The sequence below is a fragment of the Bombus affinis genome, chromosome 3 (genome assembly GCF_024516045.1).
Source record: "Bombus affinis isolate iyBomAffi1 chromosome 3, iyBomAffi1.2, whole genome shotgun sequence".
Classification (NCBI taxonomy): Eukaryota; Metazoa; Arthropoda; class Insecta; order Hymenoptera; family Apidae; genus Bombus; species Bombus affinis.
Genome location: NC_066346.1, coordinates 3,380,787 through 3,400,466, shown reverse-complemented (window position 1 = coordinate 3,400,466; position 19,680 = coordinate 3,380,787). Strand labels below are relative to the sequence as shown.

The 19,680-nt window shown below is 48.4% G+C and overlaps 1 protein-coding gene across 4 annotated transcripts in view; it reads right to left on the bottom strand.

Annotated features, from left to right (window-relative positions):
* The window catches only part of LOC126913979 (uncharacterized), a 257,491-nt gene that overhangs the window by 168,265 nt on the left and 69,546 nt on the right, over positions 1-19,680 (bottom strand). The gene's annotated exons all lie outside the window — the stretch shown is intronic.

Here is a 19,680-nt window from a genome sequence, read left to right as displayed (position 1 = left end):
GAGGGGGCGTGTCTACGCGTCTCTGTCTACCTCTGTTTCGCGGATAAAGCGCCGCTGCTTCTTCTTCCTCTTCTACTTCTTTCTGCGGTTCTTTCGCTCGGCCCCGAGAAAAGCGGTCCGAGCGAACCCCTGGTCCGAAACGTCTGAAGAGGGTTGCAGGAAGCCGGTCTCCTTCGCTCGGCTCCGAATTCCACGTCGAAAATCGAGTCGCGCTCGAGGAACCGGTTCGCACCTCCGGACCCGAAGGCCAATCGATTGCGCGTGTATGCGTGCACGTTGCGAGAGAGCTGCTTTCACGATACAACCGTGATCACGCGGGTTTCTCTCATCTTTTTCACTTTTTTTCTCTTCGCTGCTCGAGCCCTTATCCAGAGTACGCTGCGAGGCAGTGGCACCGGCAGATGCGAGATCGCGATTAGACGATTCGACGAACTCGCAGCAATCCGCTTTCGACGAGATTGCGCCCTGCCAGCTTCCCTTCTCCACAGGGGACAATTGCGCTCGTCGCTCTAATACCGCGAATTAAAATTCGAATTAACGTCCGAATGACTCGAGACCAAGTCGAGAATAAGAGGGAAGAAAAGTGGAAGACATTAAGGGAAATATGCCTAGCCGTGGATTATTCTGCCGGTAATCGGTGCTTTCGAGCTGCCTCGATGGCTAATCTTTTGACCTGAAATCAAATTTCGCTGATCGAGCTCGGTTGAGAGAGCAACGTTTGACAAGTAATCGTTGCCGGGTCACCGGGTATATCGGAGTTCATAACTTCTTCTAGAACATCGAGAGTGCCCCCTCAGGGGCCTCGGTTATATATTACCAGCTGTAATGAAGACTCCAACGGCAGCGAGCTACCGAGCCACAGCCTTGTTTATCACCTTACCTCAAATATACAATTAACATGTTGAAAAGGCGCCCGAAGCACTCGAAATCGCAATCTTCCTTTGCTCCGCACCGACGAAAGAAAGGGTTGCGAAGCCTGCATTCAGCCTTGTTACCTCGTACACGGCTCGTTAAAGCGTGTCTGGATCTTTAGCCCACAATCCCTTCCCTCATCCTCGAACTATCTCTCGAAAGAGACTTTCAGAATTACTGGTCGCGACCAACCAAATCACCGCAGATTTTCCAAGATTCGTTCACGGTCGCCGAGCTTATCAATCAAAGAGATCGATCGCTTTTCGAAACTTGCGTCAAACTGGCCTGAATACTAGGGGAAGGGGGAAGGGACACGATCGACTTTTCCCGACCGAACACAGCTGCCATTATTAAATATAATTAAAGAGAAAGGTTGTCCAGAGCGGAGGGAGTCTAGAAGCTGCGTCATTCACCGGCGATTTTCTTCCAATTATATTCAAAGAGACCGGAATAATTCGCTCTCGACACCAGAAAATTAATCTTCGATCTTAATCGAAATACGCGCTAAGCGGAGAACGTCGACTCGACGGACGGACGAGGTGAAAACGACGCAGCGGAGAAAAAGCAGACCGGAAGTCTCGGTTGCAAATAAGAATGACGCGGTCGATCGTTTCGCGCTGGATTCGAGATACTTCAGCCGACTCGCTACGTAGACAACGTGTCCCCGAATGCACGATACGCGCAATATTGATAGTCCGTCGCGGCAGAATTCTCATTTATCTTCATCCTTCAATTTCCCGTGTACACGTGCTCGATCGTCCGCGCCCGCTCAGCTCGCCAGAAATAAAAGAAGGCTACGGTGTTTTCTAAAGTACACGCGCCGAGAGCGATAGTCCTCCGAACGTATTCCAAGCGTCGCCATCCGATCCGGCTACGCGACGGATATTGCATCGAATCGGCTAGAAAGTCTTTTCAGCCTTTCCAACTACCCGGAGGATAGATAGACCCGGAGCGCGTCTCGCCGATGTATCTTCTGCATTTCCCCTCGCCTATTATTTATCTCGTCTCCGTAGCAATCTTTCGAAAATTAATGGATCCGCCAAACTTCGCGAGTTTATAGCATCTTTAACGCTGCATCTTTAATAACCCAACAATGTAAGCTTCTTTGCGCGCGGATCACGGTTCGATATTATTAACGAGGGGGCCGATAATTACGTATCATCCTTCTTTGGCTATCAATCATGTTACGATTATAAAGCGATTCACGAGAGCAACGTTAAGATGAAACTCGAGCACCTTTCGTGGAATCTTCCAGCGTATAACGACATTGATACTGGTGAAACGCGAGGCGACTTTCTTCGTGCCTCGTAACTATCTACCGCGTGCATAAATATTAATAGAATTTTTGAAAGTTCCATTCCGGAAGACGATAATAACGTTGTTTGCGTTGGCAATAATAAGTTTCGTTACAGAAAGACGGAGTTGGACGCGGGCCCGTGCCGTGTCTGCGAACGGGGCCCCGTAATTACGGTTACCGGTGAAATTATTCAGGCAGTCGTGCTATATACACGGGGTGTCCGCGGAGGAAACGACCACCTTCGCGCAGACGGTCGACCGATTAGTATTATTAGCGGCGCTAGGCGAAATCGGTAAGCGTCCCCTGCTGTTTCGTCCCGTTCCTTTTTTTTCTCTTCGTCGAGTCGCGTCGGTACATTCCACGTGCTGCACCGGAATTTATCTCTCGACATCGGAAACGCGGTGCCCATGGTGAAAAAACTCGGTTGATCACAGTGTTCAACGCCACGGTTGATAATCGTCCCCCCGACAAAAGAGAAATCGTGTCCCCGATCGTAATAACGAGTCAACCGTGAGCATAATTAATCTCAAGCAGAAGGAGAGACGGTTTCCAAGAAATTCTCTTGGAGGACACGAAAAAGCGAGAGTCTTGCGACGCAAGAAAGGCTAACGAAGTCGATGCTTGAACGTTCTCAAGAATACCGACGAACCTTCTTACCGTGACCTCGCGAGGCTAATTAGTCGTTTAACCGACGATGGTTGTCGAAAATAGCGGTGGTTTCGAGTCGACGGACTGGCCTGCGTCGTTGGTTCCACCCTCGCAGCCGAGTCGAAACGCCGCAAACTGCAGCGAAAAGGAGCAACGAGACGTGGAGGGAGATGCCGGTCCTGAGGTACGAGCGGCATTTCTCTTGGCAATTTGCGAATTATTAATTTAACCGTCCCCCTTTAACGCTACGAAGCCCGCGGCTAATATTTTCCCCGGAACCACCAACAGTGGCAAGGGGGGATGGATGTAGGAGCTTGTCGGAGAAGGGAGACGGAATTTGCGGAGAGAAGGATGAAGCGAGAAAGACGGGGCGAAAAGGAGGTTGAGAGAACTAGGAGAAGCGGTGGAAGGAGTTGGCACGATGTAGATGGTCGTATGGTCTCGCCATGGTACCCTTGGTTAACGTGCAAACGTGTCCGAAACAAAGTTCCACGTCCAAACACGAAATAAAGGCAGGTAACAAACTCGATTGTGGTTATCGAGCTCGCAAACCGCTGCCACCGCGCGATAAATATTACGAAGAAGAAAACTACTTGGCCGTTTCATTAGTTGTTAGTACGCGCAGCTCTGTTATTCTTCTTCAAGTGGTAAAGGACACCAAAAATTATATTCTTGTAATACACGCTTCTGCGTTCAGTAGGAAAATCAATCGAATCTCCGAAACCATTTCACGACGAAACGGTTATATCCCCGATTGTTCGTAAACCTAATTTATCGTCCGCTTATTGTTTCGCGTAACTAATCGATTTCGCGAGCGAGCGACCACCGACCGAGAGATCGTCGAGCGCGATTCGTAGCTAACCGCCAGCTAAAAACAACAAAACGGCTCCGCTCACACGGAATCATAACTGGATTTCCCCCTGGCGGATGAGTTAACGGGGCCGGTATATATCCGATTTTCACAGCGGACTGACCTGTCTCAATGCCATCATCCCCTCCCTCGCCGTGTGCAGCGATCAAATTAGAGACGGCCGGTTGGTCGAACGAACGAGGATGTCTTCCTTCATTCTGTCGCGTGTTTTGTTTCGGAATAAAGTGGTTTGTTACGGTGAAGGGGTTAATATTCCGAGCTAAACTATGCCGTCAAGGCCTATACAGACTGGGCTGCGATCGCTGACAACGCTGCATCCCAACTGTCGTTAAGTTGTCTCGGCAATTTGTTAAAGTCGCCCAGATCGCAGACTCCATTATTAGGATCGATCGTTTCTGCCATCGCCTTCTCTTTTCCTTCGATTCTTGCAATTATTACACACGTGACAGCGAGATCAGCAGCTATCAGCAGCCTCAGACGTCGATCGACTGAAATCGGCCGATTTCTAAGCGTGCAATGATCAGGTCTGTACAGACAACAGACCAATGTTGCCGGCGATAGTATGCCAGTGTGTACAGGCCTTTAGATCACCTTTAGATGCGTTTCATTGTTCCCGCGATAATTTGCGAGTTGTCTGTTTGCCAATAACGGAGTTTTTATAAGAGAAGCGGATCGGCCTGAATTATTAACCGCTCACGAGTCGCCTGTTCGTAGCCTCGAAGACTATCGTGTGAACTTCCGCTCGATCCTCCACAAGGATGATTTTTTCATTCCGTGGGATAGGTGGAAATAGAAGAGGGTCGGTGGAAACGGGATAAGGGACGCGTGTCTTTTAATATCGGCGGCGCTAAGGGCTTTTGAAAGGCGTGCGTAGAACCGCTAGATTCCGCTGATTGACTAACTGACACGAGGGCGTTAAAGGAGCCGTCGCGTCACGGCCAAAGAACCAGACAAAGGGAAAACTCAAGGATAACGGTCGAAGATAGAAAAGCGGAGCAGAGAGCAATCTCTTACGCTCGAGTTTGCCCTATGCATTGCGGGGAACATCCCCTTCCCTCTTCCTGATCACTCCGAATAATCATCGCGGGACACAGTCAACTCTCTCGCATCGCTGCATCTACGAAAATGAGGAACGAAGCAGCCCAAGACCGGCTGAACCACCGCGAAAAACAACAGTATCTAGGCTGCCGGATTGCACCCGGATCGTGCAATCGCCTTTAACGTTGACAGAGACGAGAAAACGGTACTCGTGTCAACTGAGAAACCTAGATTCGCCACGGAGTAAATGTGAGATCTATCTGTTAATATATTTAGAGGCAGACGACGATGATTTATCGGGTTGTATGGTTAATCTTATCATTCGACGATGGAGAATCACGCGAGTAACAGATCAGGGAGATGATCGCGCACGTTACACCCTTCTAAGAGAATTTCAGCGTTATCGATTGTGTCTCTTTCAGCATTTTCTTCTTGGACTACGAAAGAATACAACGCCCATCGACTCTGTGCAACATTTCTCCAGCAACTAATCCCTTTAATGCAACCCCGTTTAGACCAAGGAAATCCGGTATACTCAGCGTTGATAAAGTTTTAAATTATTTCCGTTATTTTGCTAACTCGACTGCGGCCCGACCCTTGTACGTTTCTCTCGCCGACGTCTGGAGGAACGTGGTGCAGGACGTATCCGCGATGCATAAGATCTACGGATTAATTGAATACGTAATAAGAAGCCGAATTGAAAAGCAGCATTGTTAATGGGGCGCCAGTCGACGGACGCCAGAAAGCGACCCACCGTTCGTTCTGGAAATTGAATGAACAGCTACATTATGGAAATTGAACGAACGAGGCTGAGATCATCCGTTCATCTGTCAATGGCGTCTCTTGTGTCGTAGGCTGTCGTGAAAATTTGCTCTACTTTGGTCTCAATTTCAGTGTTTCATATTCCATGAAGAAAAGGAGGGAAAAACGTGTAACAGTGGTTGGAAAAAATTGCATCACGCGTTAGTATAGCGAGAGAACAACGAACGGCGAATCGAATTTGAAGAACGTCCGCACGGAAAGTGCCGACAAGGACGTCACGAACCTTTTAAAGCTCTCTGTTATCCTTGGCGGGCTCCCGAAGGACACTCTTATCTCCGGCCCGCTGTTTGCTTTGTGGATCTTAACAGGGTAACGTTCGCTGCCAGAAACGGTCCACGAGAAATTCTACATTGGCGAGTAACCGGCCGGCGCGAAGGGTCGAGTAGTGAAATAACAAGACCGAAATGCACGAGGGTGAACGCGAGTAACGCGGACGAAGGCAGAGAATGCGCGTCCCGGAGAAAATGAGAGGAACGTGTACGATAAAGAAAGACGGATGGAGAGAGACACGAGGATAAGACGACAATCCGGTGCGCAAATGCCAGCGGGATTTAGATCGGACGTCTCTAATGGCAGTAGGATTTCAATGGCAAATGGCACCTGCCAGATCCTCGCCACTTGTTTGGCCAAAGGATTTGTAAAATCTGCAGAGATATCCATGTGGATACTTATGCCGCTTATAGACGATATCGGCAAGTAGAAGCGGGAATAAAACCGCCTCGTTGATCTAACAGGAATAAGTGCTGACGAATAATCGATGAAATCTCATAAGATAATAGAACAAAATTAAAATCTCAAGACAACGGACGATAGAAACGGGAAATTATCGTGCAAGTTTCAATAAGTTTCTATAATACTACAGCCTGTATGACGCTGATCTTTTCAAGTGTTATTTGGTGTCTATAAAGTAACTTCGGCACGTCCTACCATTTCTCAGAATGTATTTCTTTCGTTGCTCCCGTCTTATATTACATCTCGAAGATGTCTCCCCGCACTCATTATGATTTTTACCGGAGAACAAAGAAAAAGGGGAGCAGTGGACGCTGCTAACGAATCTCCGAATCTCAAACTTTAACGGGCCGCGAGAAGAGGGTCCTTAGCGGTACAAGCGTGAACAAATATTATTCGGGGGGCAGTACTTCCATCGTGTCTTTTTTGCGGCATTGCATATCTAACGATGCGATAGCATCTAAGGATCTCACGATCTTCGACGATCTGTACGAGCCGATCGACTGTGGAAGACCGACAAAAAAGTGCACGTTACCCGCTCCAACGTGCAGCTCTTTCTAAAAGAAGACGAACGCCGTGTTATACTCCGCAGCAAAAACCGAATCTCCTCTACCCTCTCCCATTCGACAAGAGCAAACAATCTAACAAGCAAAAAGTCCCTTTTACGTCCCGAGTACCGAGAGAGAGTTGCTCAATGCTTGTTAAGAGAAGCAGGCCCGTCTTTCCGAGTGTCTTGCCTCTCCTGTTGGGAAAAGAAAGAAGAAAAAAGGAGTGGAAAGAGGGACGGAGGGGCGGAGTGGCAGGGAGGAACAGGTGAAAGGGAGAAAACGGACGAAAAGCACGACGGGGGTTGTGTCCTTCGTTAGGAGACGTTAGCGAGGCACCTGGTGCACGATTACGCTCGCGCCACGCGCACATGGGGTTCCGTCGCGCTGGTGATGGCGCCTCTATGAGGGTTGAAAAGCTCGTGGACGCCCGACGACATCATGACGGATGGAAACGTCAACCTTAACAGCGGTGAGCTTCGTCGGCCTCCAAACAATAACGTTACGAATGTTTCGTTCTCGCAACGCTGTCCACTTTGGTCGCCTGGCTTTTACCGCGTCGAACTTTCCATCGTCATCGATCATCCATTGGTAATCGGGTACCGCGTGTACCAAACACCGTGTGCACGTAGAGTGGAATAAAACCAGAGGAAAAGATGGTCGATCGTTGATCATAGGCAGGATGGAAAATCGCTCGGAGGAAAGAACAACGGTGGAACGCGTCGTTTGCAGTCTTCGCGGAGGACTCGATTCCGAACGTCCTCCTCGACTCGGTATAAAGTATCAGGGTGAAAAGCAAGAGAGGAAGGACCACTTGGCTACGACAAAAGCGTTCCGCTGAATCACGCCACCCTTAAGAGGTCTCCTTGATTTATATCCAGGGAACGTCGCTTCTAAAGGACGACAAAGAAATTACTCGGCATTCGTAGGCTCGTTTTCCCGCTAGAAGAGCCAACCACCGTCGGGCTTTCGATCCTCGTAAAAAGCTAAGTTTCCAGAGAACGATCTCTGCTCGGGCCACGCTCGTAACAGACAGGCACAGTACGTTAAGCACGCGCGATGAAACGTCCCAACGAACGTCGTGACCGTGCGATAACAATGAGACTGCAGTTTACCAGCCGCGCGATCGAGTGAGATCGATAGATGGAAAAGCGAGAGTAACTTGTCGCGTCGACGGATGCTGCAGGAGGATTTGATGGATTTTAACCCCGACTGATATTCGATTACCGATCAACCTCCCTCGACCGATAATCCATTATAGTTCTTGCGTCCTCTCTCCCCAGGCTGAATATCTATTCCGCCAGTGACTCGTGCGTTTTCTGGAATTTATCAGCTGTAATTGGATCGCAAATGGGGTTTACACGGCATCTCGACTAATGGCAGGTGGATATATATGTAAGTAGTTTCCTAAGCGATGACCCGATGAGAAAATAATACGATAATAATTCGAAATCGAATTTTTTTTTTGTAACATCTGCGAAGCCTATACGTTGTCGATGATGAAATATCCGTTTACTGAAAATCGGAATATCTTCACGCTTGTATACCGCTTTGTGGTATTTACCACTTTAAGTCGATTTGCAGGCACTTAGACGCTGAAGCCAGACAAATGTCTACGGTCCGAAGGAGACTATCGTGGGGAATAGTTGTTGCGGGTCTTCGGGATATTTGCACACTTGCGGTAGACGCTATGTTGCGGCTCGGGGGGATGAGTCGGTGTATCGTGATACACAGAAGGGAGTGAAAAGGGCGGGGTTCCTTTAATCTTCGCGGATCAAAACGTAGCGGTACGCTACGTCGCCACGAGACCGCCACAACCAATACTCGCGTACGAGCGCCTGATTGCTCCGTGTGTTCGAGTGGAAGCCTAACGGCGTTTCAAAGGGGGGCGAGCGACGCAAGGAAAATTGCATTGTAATTAAAACCGCGGCGTCTTTGTGGGTTCCTGCTCGAAAAATGCACGCGCGAACCCTGAGTGCACTCGCACTGCACGCGTGATCCAGCTCGCACGATTGTAAGCGTAAAGAGGACGCCGGTTGATATTATCGCGGGCAATAATCATTTACAATTGTTTCGTCACGCGTGCAACGGTTGGAAACGGCGTGCACTTTCCCTATGCGAAATAACGCACTCGCGACGGAAGGAATAACGAACTTGACAATGACCATGCGGAGGTTGAAGGCAACTCGCGAGAACGAAAGTTCTACGAAGACAAAAGAAACGAAAGGAACGAGCTGGCAGAGAGCGAGGCTCGCGCCGCCATGCCATTGAGAGCGAATTCTATTTAAAACAAAGAGAACTATCGGGACGAGTAACGAATCTTCTTTACGATCCATAAATCAGCGATAGCCGAGTTGGAACTTTAATTGCGTTCGAACGAGTGGCCCTATTCCAATTTTCTTATGACCAGTCACGGACCGATATATAGAGCTTCCTCGAGAAGTAACTTTCGAAAGAAGAACTTGCTTCGATGAGTGTCTTCGCTCTTCGAGATTCCAAGGACAATTTTACACCAACCCCTGGTCGTTTAATTTTTTCCGTAAATATTCCGGTCTCTTGGGCCACTTCCGACCACTGAAACACAGCATACACAAGGTTAGTCGTTGATTTCAAACGAACAGTCCTCGTTGAAAGTGTTTTCAATTCGCGTCCCAATGTTCCTTTGAAGACGAACGAGGGGCACGCTCGAGTGTTAGCCCAACCGCGTCGATTTGGCGTCACTTGGACGCGGTAACGCAATTTCATCGACCTGTGGGCGGGTACTGACCCTCGCAAGCTTCACGAAAAGTCATGGTTTCGTTCCACCCTGTCCCTCGGTTTCGCTCGACCCTTCGAATAATAAACGGATTGTTAGCATTGATTAAAGCGCACTGCGGATGAGATGGTCCGTCCGTAGTTTCCGTTCAACGTATCCGCGCTCCCTCTGCGGTCTGTCCCCGCGCGGATGAAGCCCGACCCGATTCCTCGAGAACACGTTGGTGTCAGAATGGTTTATGTCTTACGCAACCCCGGGAAATTGCTTCCGATTGCTTTCGACCGATCGAGGTCGAAGGTCGCGGTGACCAGACCGCTCGTAAATCTTAATTAAGAACCGCTGCGACGCGACGTGGCGTCTGTTTACTGTCTCGGAATTTGTCGGAAAGTGTCTGACAAAACGTAGAAACGTGGCGATGAACTGTCTATGTAGAAGGACGAAGACGGAAAATGAGAATACCACTAGCTATATCCTAAAAGCTATCTATCAAGCAAGGCTTATTCGAAAATACGAAAACAAAAGAAGGGTGTTTACCTAGATGTAGCATCGTAGAGAAAGAAAAGTAGGAGACGAGTTTCTTGTAGGAACAACAAAGTCTGTACTTTCTTGTTAAGAAAACAGCCGTAGCGATTCTTGATCGGTTAAAATATCACCGGGTTCCTCGGCGTCTCTGCATCGACGTCCCCGCGTTTGCGGCCGGACCAAGGGAAAATAACGAGGTCGTCGGTTACTTCCCTTAACAACCTCGAGGCAGCGCCATGATTGTCGCGCGGCAAGATGCGTCGTCCACCTTTTCTTCCCTCTGTTCTCGTTTTCGTAAGAACCTGACGTAGCGATACAGCCTCCGCTGGTTTTCTAAAGACGGCTTTTCATTTAACCGCTTCGTATCGCGAGGCGCGTCCCTTTCGCGGCTTGACTCGAGAGCCTGACAGAACGCTCGCCAACCAAAAGAACAGGCCTCCATCGCATATTATGTCGGCCTAACGCGCGTGACCTCCGCATAATGGAGGCCGAATGTCCTCCCTTTCTCGAGCTGTACGTTCGGACAACTCTTGTAACGAGCTGCCTCTCGCATCCCCGTCGGACTCTCGTTCTCGCGTAATGGAAACACGGTGCCTGCTGGATTTTAATTACGAGAAAGAAGCAACTACTGGCGGTGAACCGCATCTTCCTAGGCTCAACTTCGAGATCATTGGTAAATATTAAAATTCTTCTAACAAGAAAAAGAAGAGTTTTTAATTCATTATCGTTGGTTCCGTTGGTATCCCGCAGTGACTTCCCGCGCCGGAAGCATCATCCAGAGTGACGAGTGTCCGCGTCGCTTTTTCACTGGCGACAATTAATTACCAGCGAATATCCCTAGCCATGCGATTCAGGGATCCATCAGAGATCCATCAGAGATCCATCAGGGACCCAATGCCATGTCTCTCGTTAATGCGTGTAATTAACGAATTGCGATCGCTAATTACCCACACGACTACGAAGAATTTACAGGTAAATCGGGGTGCATCGGTACGTGGTGCAAGGTCGAATTTCTGAGTCCGCTAATTACACTACTAATCTGATTAACTAAACACGTTCCTCCGTCTTCCGCTCTTTTTCCGGCAACGGGAGTCTCCTTCTTCCCGCAGAACTTGAACCGACTGGCTCGCGTGTCTCTCGCGCTCTCACGTAAAAATGTCGTTAATGCGATCTACCCAGGTGGTCTCCACGGTTGCGAGTCGAAACCGTTTCGGACAAATTGCAGCGTGACACGCACGCCGGCTATCATCCTCGTCTCCTTCTCGTGTCACGAGTCGCCAACGATCGTTTCCTCTAACAGGAAAACGTTCGACAAACAAAGATCGTAATACGATCATAACAATAAATGATTAGATCATAATAGGAAGATCTCTAAGAATACACGAGGTTAACGATAGTTAAACGATCTACCACGGTATAATTGTTCCTTTAAGACACAAAAGATTTAACGGTTCTCTTGGAAGCAACCCTCAACGTGACCTAATGGTCTGCGAAACGAATGCGGAGAAGATCCGAACTGGGACCATCGATCCCGCAATGATATACCCCACGAAGCCAGGCCTTCGATAGCTGTGATTTAATTTTGGAGACTCATCTCGCAGATTGGGGGAGCAGCAACTTTTCAATCAGCCGTCAAGTCCGTGGTCGCAAGGGGTGGACCACATGGCTGCAGACCACAAGTATCTTGGACGAAACACTATGAAATTCCGGTATACATACTGGGGTGGCCAACATTATCAGCCAGAAGCATCTCGGTCGAGAACAGCTACACGATAAAACGTTCGATAACAAAATTGTTGAGAAAAGATATATACTGCGATCGACAGACCATTTCCATTTTGAATCGATCCTATTTAAAAGAATCCATGCGAATGTATTCGATATAATATTTACATGTTCATTTGGAATAACAGCAGCCGTAAACGTTTAACTATCCTGCCAGAAATAACAGAAATTGTTTTATTTCTCTGAATGCATAGTTTTATACGCGAGATTCGGCCGTCGAGCACGCGATAATCGTCGATACATACGTTGGCCGGCGTGGCGTACTTTAAAAATAATTATTTTAATTGCGACTTGGCATCCAGACGCTCTGGAGATTTTTGAAACGGGCGTCCTCGATGTAGGAACAGCAGAGGGACCAGACAGAAGAGACAGCTGACGTGCTTGAAACGCCAGGCAAGGACGGGTTGGCGAAGGGTAACCGGGAAAACGGTGAGATTCAAAGCCAGTTTAATCCGCGCGGCCGAGCCTGTGGAAATATTTTCTTAACGAGAATATTCAATTTTCACGATCGATTCGCCGGCGTTCTGGCCGCTGAAAATTATTCGCGCACCCTCGCCGCTTCGTCGCCACTCGATATCGGTTTCAGCCTCGATTTTCGACGGTAGCGTCGGCAGGCGTCGCGTCGTATAGGCAGACGGATAAGTCTCCGATGTACGATACAAAGCGATCGGAGGTAGACAGGGAAACGAAGGGAAAACGCCGCGGATACGACATTACGTTAGACTTTAAGAACGTTGTCTGTTTATCACCAAGGTCCAAGAAAAGGGGTGGAGAAAAGGCGAAGGAAGGCACGCGAAAAAAAAAGAAGGACACGCTGTCGGGCGAAATCACGGCGAATGAGACGGCCGACGAATTCCTACGAAATTCCTGAACATGGAAATCCGACGAGCACACGTCGATCCAACCACAATATATCGTGTGTCCGAGAGAAGGCCTCGCGCTGTCGGCCATTCCAAGAGTGACGGGAAAGTTTTGTCGATAGCGGCGCGCGTTCCCCCGAACCTATAACGAATTCCGATACGCCGGTCCAGCTTTAATATCCCGCCACACCACGGCCATTAACACTTTTATAATAACGCATTATATTATATAACATGCCGGGGCTCATTAATGCACGGTGTTCAACGATTCGTTGCGCGGGCAGAAAAATTTCGTCATCCCGGCTCGATCAATGGACGTGCTTGCAACGATGAATACGCAATATGATACGCTAATCCTGGCATTCGGAATATTACTAACGCGCCGCATGTTCGTCATTAAATTACTTATTAATGCGTACCGTTTAATTTCGAACAAGCTGGCCGGCTTAATAAAAGCAAACTGGACGAAACTGTACACGCGCTGTGTTTCATTCGCACCCGAGAAAATTCTGCCGATCGAATTTTCCGCGAATTACCAGCTACGATTATATCGCCTTGTTTCGTACGAAAATAACGACGGGAAAATTTCTGCGGCTGATCGACGATAACGACAACGACCATAGCGGCGACGACGATTATTTCACGTTCCCGGCAAATGGCATAAAAACATAGCCGCATGGTGTGCAGCGTGGCTATGGGGTCTCCAGATTAACCAACCGAATAGACGTATGATTTATAAGAAGAAGAAGAAACGAGAGTTCTCGCAGCACGCTGGCGAAACGTCAAAGTCGCAGTTCGAAATCTGCGCTCACTTTTAATTTATTTATTAATCAATTTTATTTACGCGTAATATTAACTAAATAAGAGTAGAAAAGGTATTACGGACTGTTAACACATTTTTCCAAGTTTTCAGACGTCTCGATTAATCCGAACTACGTTTTCAGGTAGGCAGCGCAATAAATCGTTCAGAAAATTCAATCGAATCGGGGCTGCGTGTTCGCGTATCGGTTTTTCGCCTTCGTTCTACCAGCAGGAAACAGAAATGACAGGCTTTCGGGCGCCCATGGGCACTCTCTCACAGATCAAATATTCCTCACGTTACCCTCTCGAGACGGCTAAAGTAAACTGTACAGCCGCGAGACCAATAAATTAAATGATAAATTTTTCGACAACGCAGACGACTCGCCGCGCGATCTTCTCCTCCTCTTTTCCTATCTTTCCCCGTGCTTTCTTTTCCACCGCCTGACGAGAAATAAAGTGGCCGTAAATCCCGTCTCTCTCCCTCGGCTCTGTTGGATCTCGCGTTACTTTCGTTTCACAAGCGTACGAGTATTTAGGCTATTGCCCACTACTTGCCAGGAATATCCGAGAATCGCGTATCTTTCCACCCCACTAATTTCGGGGTCGAAGAGAAATGACCGTGAAACGGCGAACGATACCGTGCAGAGATCGTTAAGTGCATCAGGAGGTTGTTATTTCTACCGGGAGAATGTTACGTTGCAGTGGAAACGACCGGCCTCGAGTCAGATAAAGGTCAGAGGGACAACCTCCGGGCAAATTTCTCATTTCCGAAGGAGATGTGGACCGTCGGTATTCCAGGCGCCACTAATTTTGTCACGAGTTAATTAATAAGAGACGCTTGCTCTATAGGATTTCAACGATGTAGCAGATAAAGTTTCATCGCGTAAACTAAATCACGTCGCATCGCGTCGTTTACGCTTCAGAGGATAAGAATTCATGGTAGCAGGTGTCAAACGCTCAGCCAGGCCGGAAGAGGAGACAATATATGGAAAAAGCCACGTAACGCGTATGCACCTGGGAAAATGTGTCGACGGCCAGCGAACCGTGACGAATTCTCCGTTTTCGATCGGGTTTAGATTAAAACCATATATCGGAAACCGAGAAACAAACGATGTAACTTTTCGGTTTCATGGCAGGCCACTCGCCGATTTGATTTGTTCATCGGTGCGTGAAACCAGCGACTCTATATAACTCTCTCGATTTACTAGACGCATAGTCGTGCGCGGGATCTCGCGAATTTTTGCAAATTTCCCCGAAACAAAAACAAAAGAGTGGAAAGAGGGGGGGAGAGGGTAGTTCGCGCGAGTGCACGGTTTCCCAAACGAATAGGACAGAAAGTAATTATTTTCGGTCCGAGGCGGGAGAAAGGAAAGCTCTGGCGCGCTATCCACCGAACGCATTTTGCCAATAAAACTATAAAATCCAACGGCCTTTAATTTTTTATACTATCCAGGTATTCCTACGCGCGCCGTAAAACCGAGTCCATTGTCTCTGGTTTGGTATTTCAACGATTTAAATGTCCGATACGTCGAGCAGGATGCCTGCGGACGTCCAAACGTCCATGGATTAATTTACACTCGGTTTTCGTGGAGGTCCGGAATTTGATGGAATTTTATAGGCCGCTCTCTATCGTCCCTCTAAATATTTCGATTATTTTTTCTCAAAAGGTCGCGCCGTCCACCCTACATCAGCGGATTCGCCATTTCTACTTTTCTTTTTATCGAACGTAGACGTTACGATATATATTTTTCTCGAATATGGCGAACGTGAACGGTTCAACGGCATTCTAATTTTTCCGCCAATTCTTACGACGTTGTTTAATCGTTATGAAACGTGGCGCCAATTCGAGGCCGCAGACAACGCGAACGAAATCGCGGCTGGTCGCGACAAATGTACGAAGAATACAAAAACCAAAGAAGGTTCCTCCTTTCCGGTACATAATGATTCGTCCCGTTTGTCGGGGCCGGGCGGCGACATTCGTCGAATCCGATTAATCAAATCGAAAGATTCTTTCGTAGGGCGCGTTACGAAGCAATTAAAGCGCAGGATTAATTGCGACCGCACGCCGGGAAAAATAAGTCCATAAATTAACGACGCTCGACGTTCTGCTTCCTTGCTCTGTTCCCTCTCTCCCTCTCGTCCTTTCTCTCTCTCTCACTCTCCACCCCTCACCACCCCTTGTCCCTGATTCACCACGTCGACATACTCGCCTCGCTTCCATCCCTTCGTCGAGCGCCGACAATCTTTTCTCTTGCCACGGATAACTTATTGCCCGGACTACGCACTATGCATTTCCGAAGCGATTAAGCTGTTACCCAATTTTTTTTTTTTTATCCACTCCCTCGCTCCCTTCAACTGGCAGATTCTCGTCGAAAGACTTCTGAAAACTTTCGCCATAGTTTTCAGCGTTTCGGGGACACAGGATGAACCAACGAATGGGCAGAGAGGGATCAAGGGGAGATAACAAATTCATCTTTATCCCCTTTTGCCGTGTAATTACAGTCTGGTAACAATAATGCCGTTCGAATTGCCTGTAGAATTTCGCCAAAGTTATTTCTCGTCCGATCCTATCCCCGCTCGTATCTACAAGGCGATAGAAGGTAGGTAGATGGTAGAACGTTTTTATCGTCGATTTCACCGGTACACACCTGACCACGGTTGCCGCCGTTTACGTTTACGTAAGGTAGAACGCATAGCTCGGAAAATAGATACGTATCTACGGCGTGCTAGGCATCCGCTATGCAAATCGCCGACGTGAAAGTTAATCTTTCGCGATCCATTGCAACGTTCGTTCGACGGTAACCGTCTTCTTATCTTTTATTGCCATTTCCAACGTTACCCGGGCGCGAACGAACGATACCGAGGATATTTCGAGCGTGTACGAACAGCCAACGTGCTCCTTCTTCCTCTTTGCTATCTTTTTCCAACGACAATTTCCACGAAGAAAAGGAGATCGTTCGTGCACGGTTCGGTACACCGAGGCCGCGAAATCCGAGTTTTCCGTTGCCCTTGGCCAGATTGTTTTCGTCGATCGAGCTATCCGCATCTTTCGAACTGCACCTCCTCTCCTCGAAGCTAATTGCGCGAATGGTACGCCCCAAATTCGCACCATTTTCATCCAGTCCCGTCTATTCAATCGGAGAACCGCGTGGAAAGACCGCGCCCTCGCTACGCGTGACGACGAAACGAAACGACGCGGTTCGATGGTTGGCTTTCCGCAGAGGGGTAGCTGCGAAAGGGGGCCAGAAAAATTCGAACGACGGAAAACGCTGACTACGAAATAACCGGCGTTGTTGAGGGACGACGTCGCTTTTTTTATGTGACACAAAGTAGCACTTTGCCAAATGACCCGAGTCTTTTTAGGGCGTTACCGGCGCCGCCACCTTCGACATCCACGTCGCGGGAATCACGCCACGGCACGAGCGGAAGTTCGTTCGCTCGAGATCGCAGCAACCCCGTCCAACGGTTCCGTACGTCTGCACGCGTCCCTGTCGCAAAGAATAGGCGGCCTTAATTCCCGAGACTGAAGAAAAATCGATCGATTCGACGATGGAACAAAGCCGTTTCGATAATTAGGAATAAAGCTGAAGACAATCGCGTAAAATTGCAGACTGGCCGAAAAACGTCCTGGTTTTCGTCCGTAGCCGATTTCCGTCATTCCAACCGGGAATAGAACGTTTGCTGCGCGAGAAACGACCAGGTACGCGACGATATATCTGGTTTATAAATATTAAACCGGGGGTGGTATCGTCCCGGTCCCCGAGAAGGTATCATAACCTTAAGACGTCAGACCGTGCATTGAAGGGGGATCAGAAGGATTTGCGGATGGTATCCCTCGTTCCACGATATTACCCCTTATACTCGCCGACTTACACTCACGAGAACATATACACTGTGACAGTCTAGCGTACACGCCAAGCGCTATCCATAAAATTATGACGCCACTGCATTTATGACTTCTGCCAGGCAGCCTATTCCTGCCTCGATTGATTCTTCGAACTGACTTATCGTGAATAGCCTTTTCTCCTCTTCAGAGAATCGTCGACCAAGTACGAGGCTCGCGAGGGCGTTTAAAGTCGTCTAATACCATTTGGAAACGATTTATGTCTCTGGAAGACGTTTCACATAGATAAACGATAGCGTTAGGATACAATTTGTTTCACGATCGGAAAATCGAAAGGCATCCCACCGCTGTTCATTTGCCCGGTTGCGTCGTTATATTCTTGGCAAACGACGAGGAAATTCTTTCGCTGAAATAGAGTAGAAAGGTCGGATTCAGCGCGGCGAAGCGAGCTGCGCGAAACGATGCTTGTATATTAAGGAGAATCCGCGCGGCATTCGAGACACTCGACGAAACTTCGGAAGTTTCATTTGCACCCTCGCGTTCTTCGACGTCGTGAAACACGCCGGGGCTTAAGTTGCTACCCGAAAACCGTGTACACGACTTCTCGTTATTAATTACTCGAAAACTCGCTGCTCCAGCGGTACACCCATCAAAACAACGCGCTGACATGGGTCTCGAACGCTCGAGCACGGATTTACGGGGCGGCGATCCAACTAAATGGATCCGGAGACCGGTCAATCATTTTTCAGACGGGCCAAGATAATTTTTCACTCGAGCGTCTTGAATTTTCCCTGGCAGCCTGATGAAAACCGAGAGAATTCCAGCCTTCTGGCGAGTTTTTCAGCGAGAATATCTAACGAGACACGCGACGATACAGCACGCTGGCGTGTCGTCGTCAAAGCGAGGCATTGTCGCCGCTGTTTGAAAGGGGCGCTTGGAAACGCCGAGGGAAAAGAAGCAGAACCGTGTGCTCCACGTCTTTGGCCGCGGATATCGCACGGAAAACGCTGCTGAGAAACAATGCACGCTGAGGAACAGGAAACACGGCTTCGAAGAAGGAAGACACCGTGGAAAGAGGGAAAAGAAAAAAAGAGAAACATCGTTGGAAAAAGGTATGAGAATCCCCCGGCCAATTTACCATAAACTTAGAGGTTTATGGAGGGAAAGTAGCCGGATATTACCGGAAGGAGCGCGAGAAATGCGAACCGCGGTACCGAGAGCGCTACTGGATAAGAATATTAGGCGCAGAGGAAAAAAAAGAAATATCGGAAGAAAAAAGGGATCGCGTTCGGCGGGTGAAGAAGAGGGGCCAGGAAAAACGGAAGAAGGGACGAGGGGATTGAACAACGGAATTAAAACGCAGCCGGCTGTACTTTCTTCTCGGGCAAGAAAAACGTAAAACCTGCATACGCCGTCGCTGCCTCCAGGCCAGCTGCCCCTTGTCGAGAATTTATGAATGCTTTATTTAATTTGGGATTCGAACTCGGCGTTTTTCCGGCCGGCCACAGTTTTTCTTCGAGGAACAAGCAACGTCGCGGCGAAGTATCGTCGGTAACCGGTCGCGTATTCGTCACTAATTCGTAGCTAATGTCTAGGATGTTAATTAAAAGGAATTCTTTCGTTCTGCCGAACTTTCTTATTTTCTTTTCGTCCTTCGTATCGATAATTTTTTGATATCTCGTCCAAAGAATACAGCAGCACCCTTCTTCAGCCTTTCCAGACTTTAGCTCCTGCATCGTGTCGTTAACGATTACGACGAAAGTTTCCGCTTACTCGCGAAGAATACATCGTTGTTTTCTCTTTTCTCTATTCGAAGGAGTTTTCTTAATGCTGACGGGGCTGTCGCGTGTAACGAGTCGAACGATTAAGGAATTTTCCATGACGAATGACCGATCCGCCGTCGCCAGGCGATCCTTCGCCGAAACGCTTGCGAGAAAAAGCGCCCGGTACAAACATGCAACCGCTTGATAATAAATGAGAATTTTTGGTCGGGCAGAGGGGTGCCGAATGGAGTGGAATGCGAGTGAATAACGGGAGACGATGCGGACGAGCGCGGAGGACGTATACGAGGAACGTGGAGGTGGTCGGAAGATATCGGAGGGGTTGAAAAATTAAACAAAAACAAAGGGTGCGCGCAATTACAATGAAGGAAATAAGCAGGCATTGATAACGCCACGAATCAAGAGTCCGAGCTAACCGACAATGGGATATCAGAATAGCTATTATACTCGGCGTAGACTCAATTATTTTA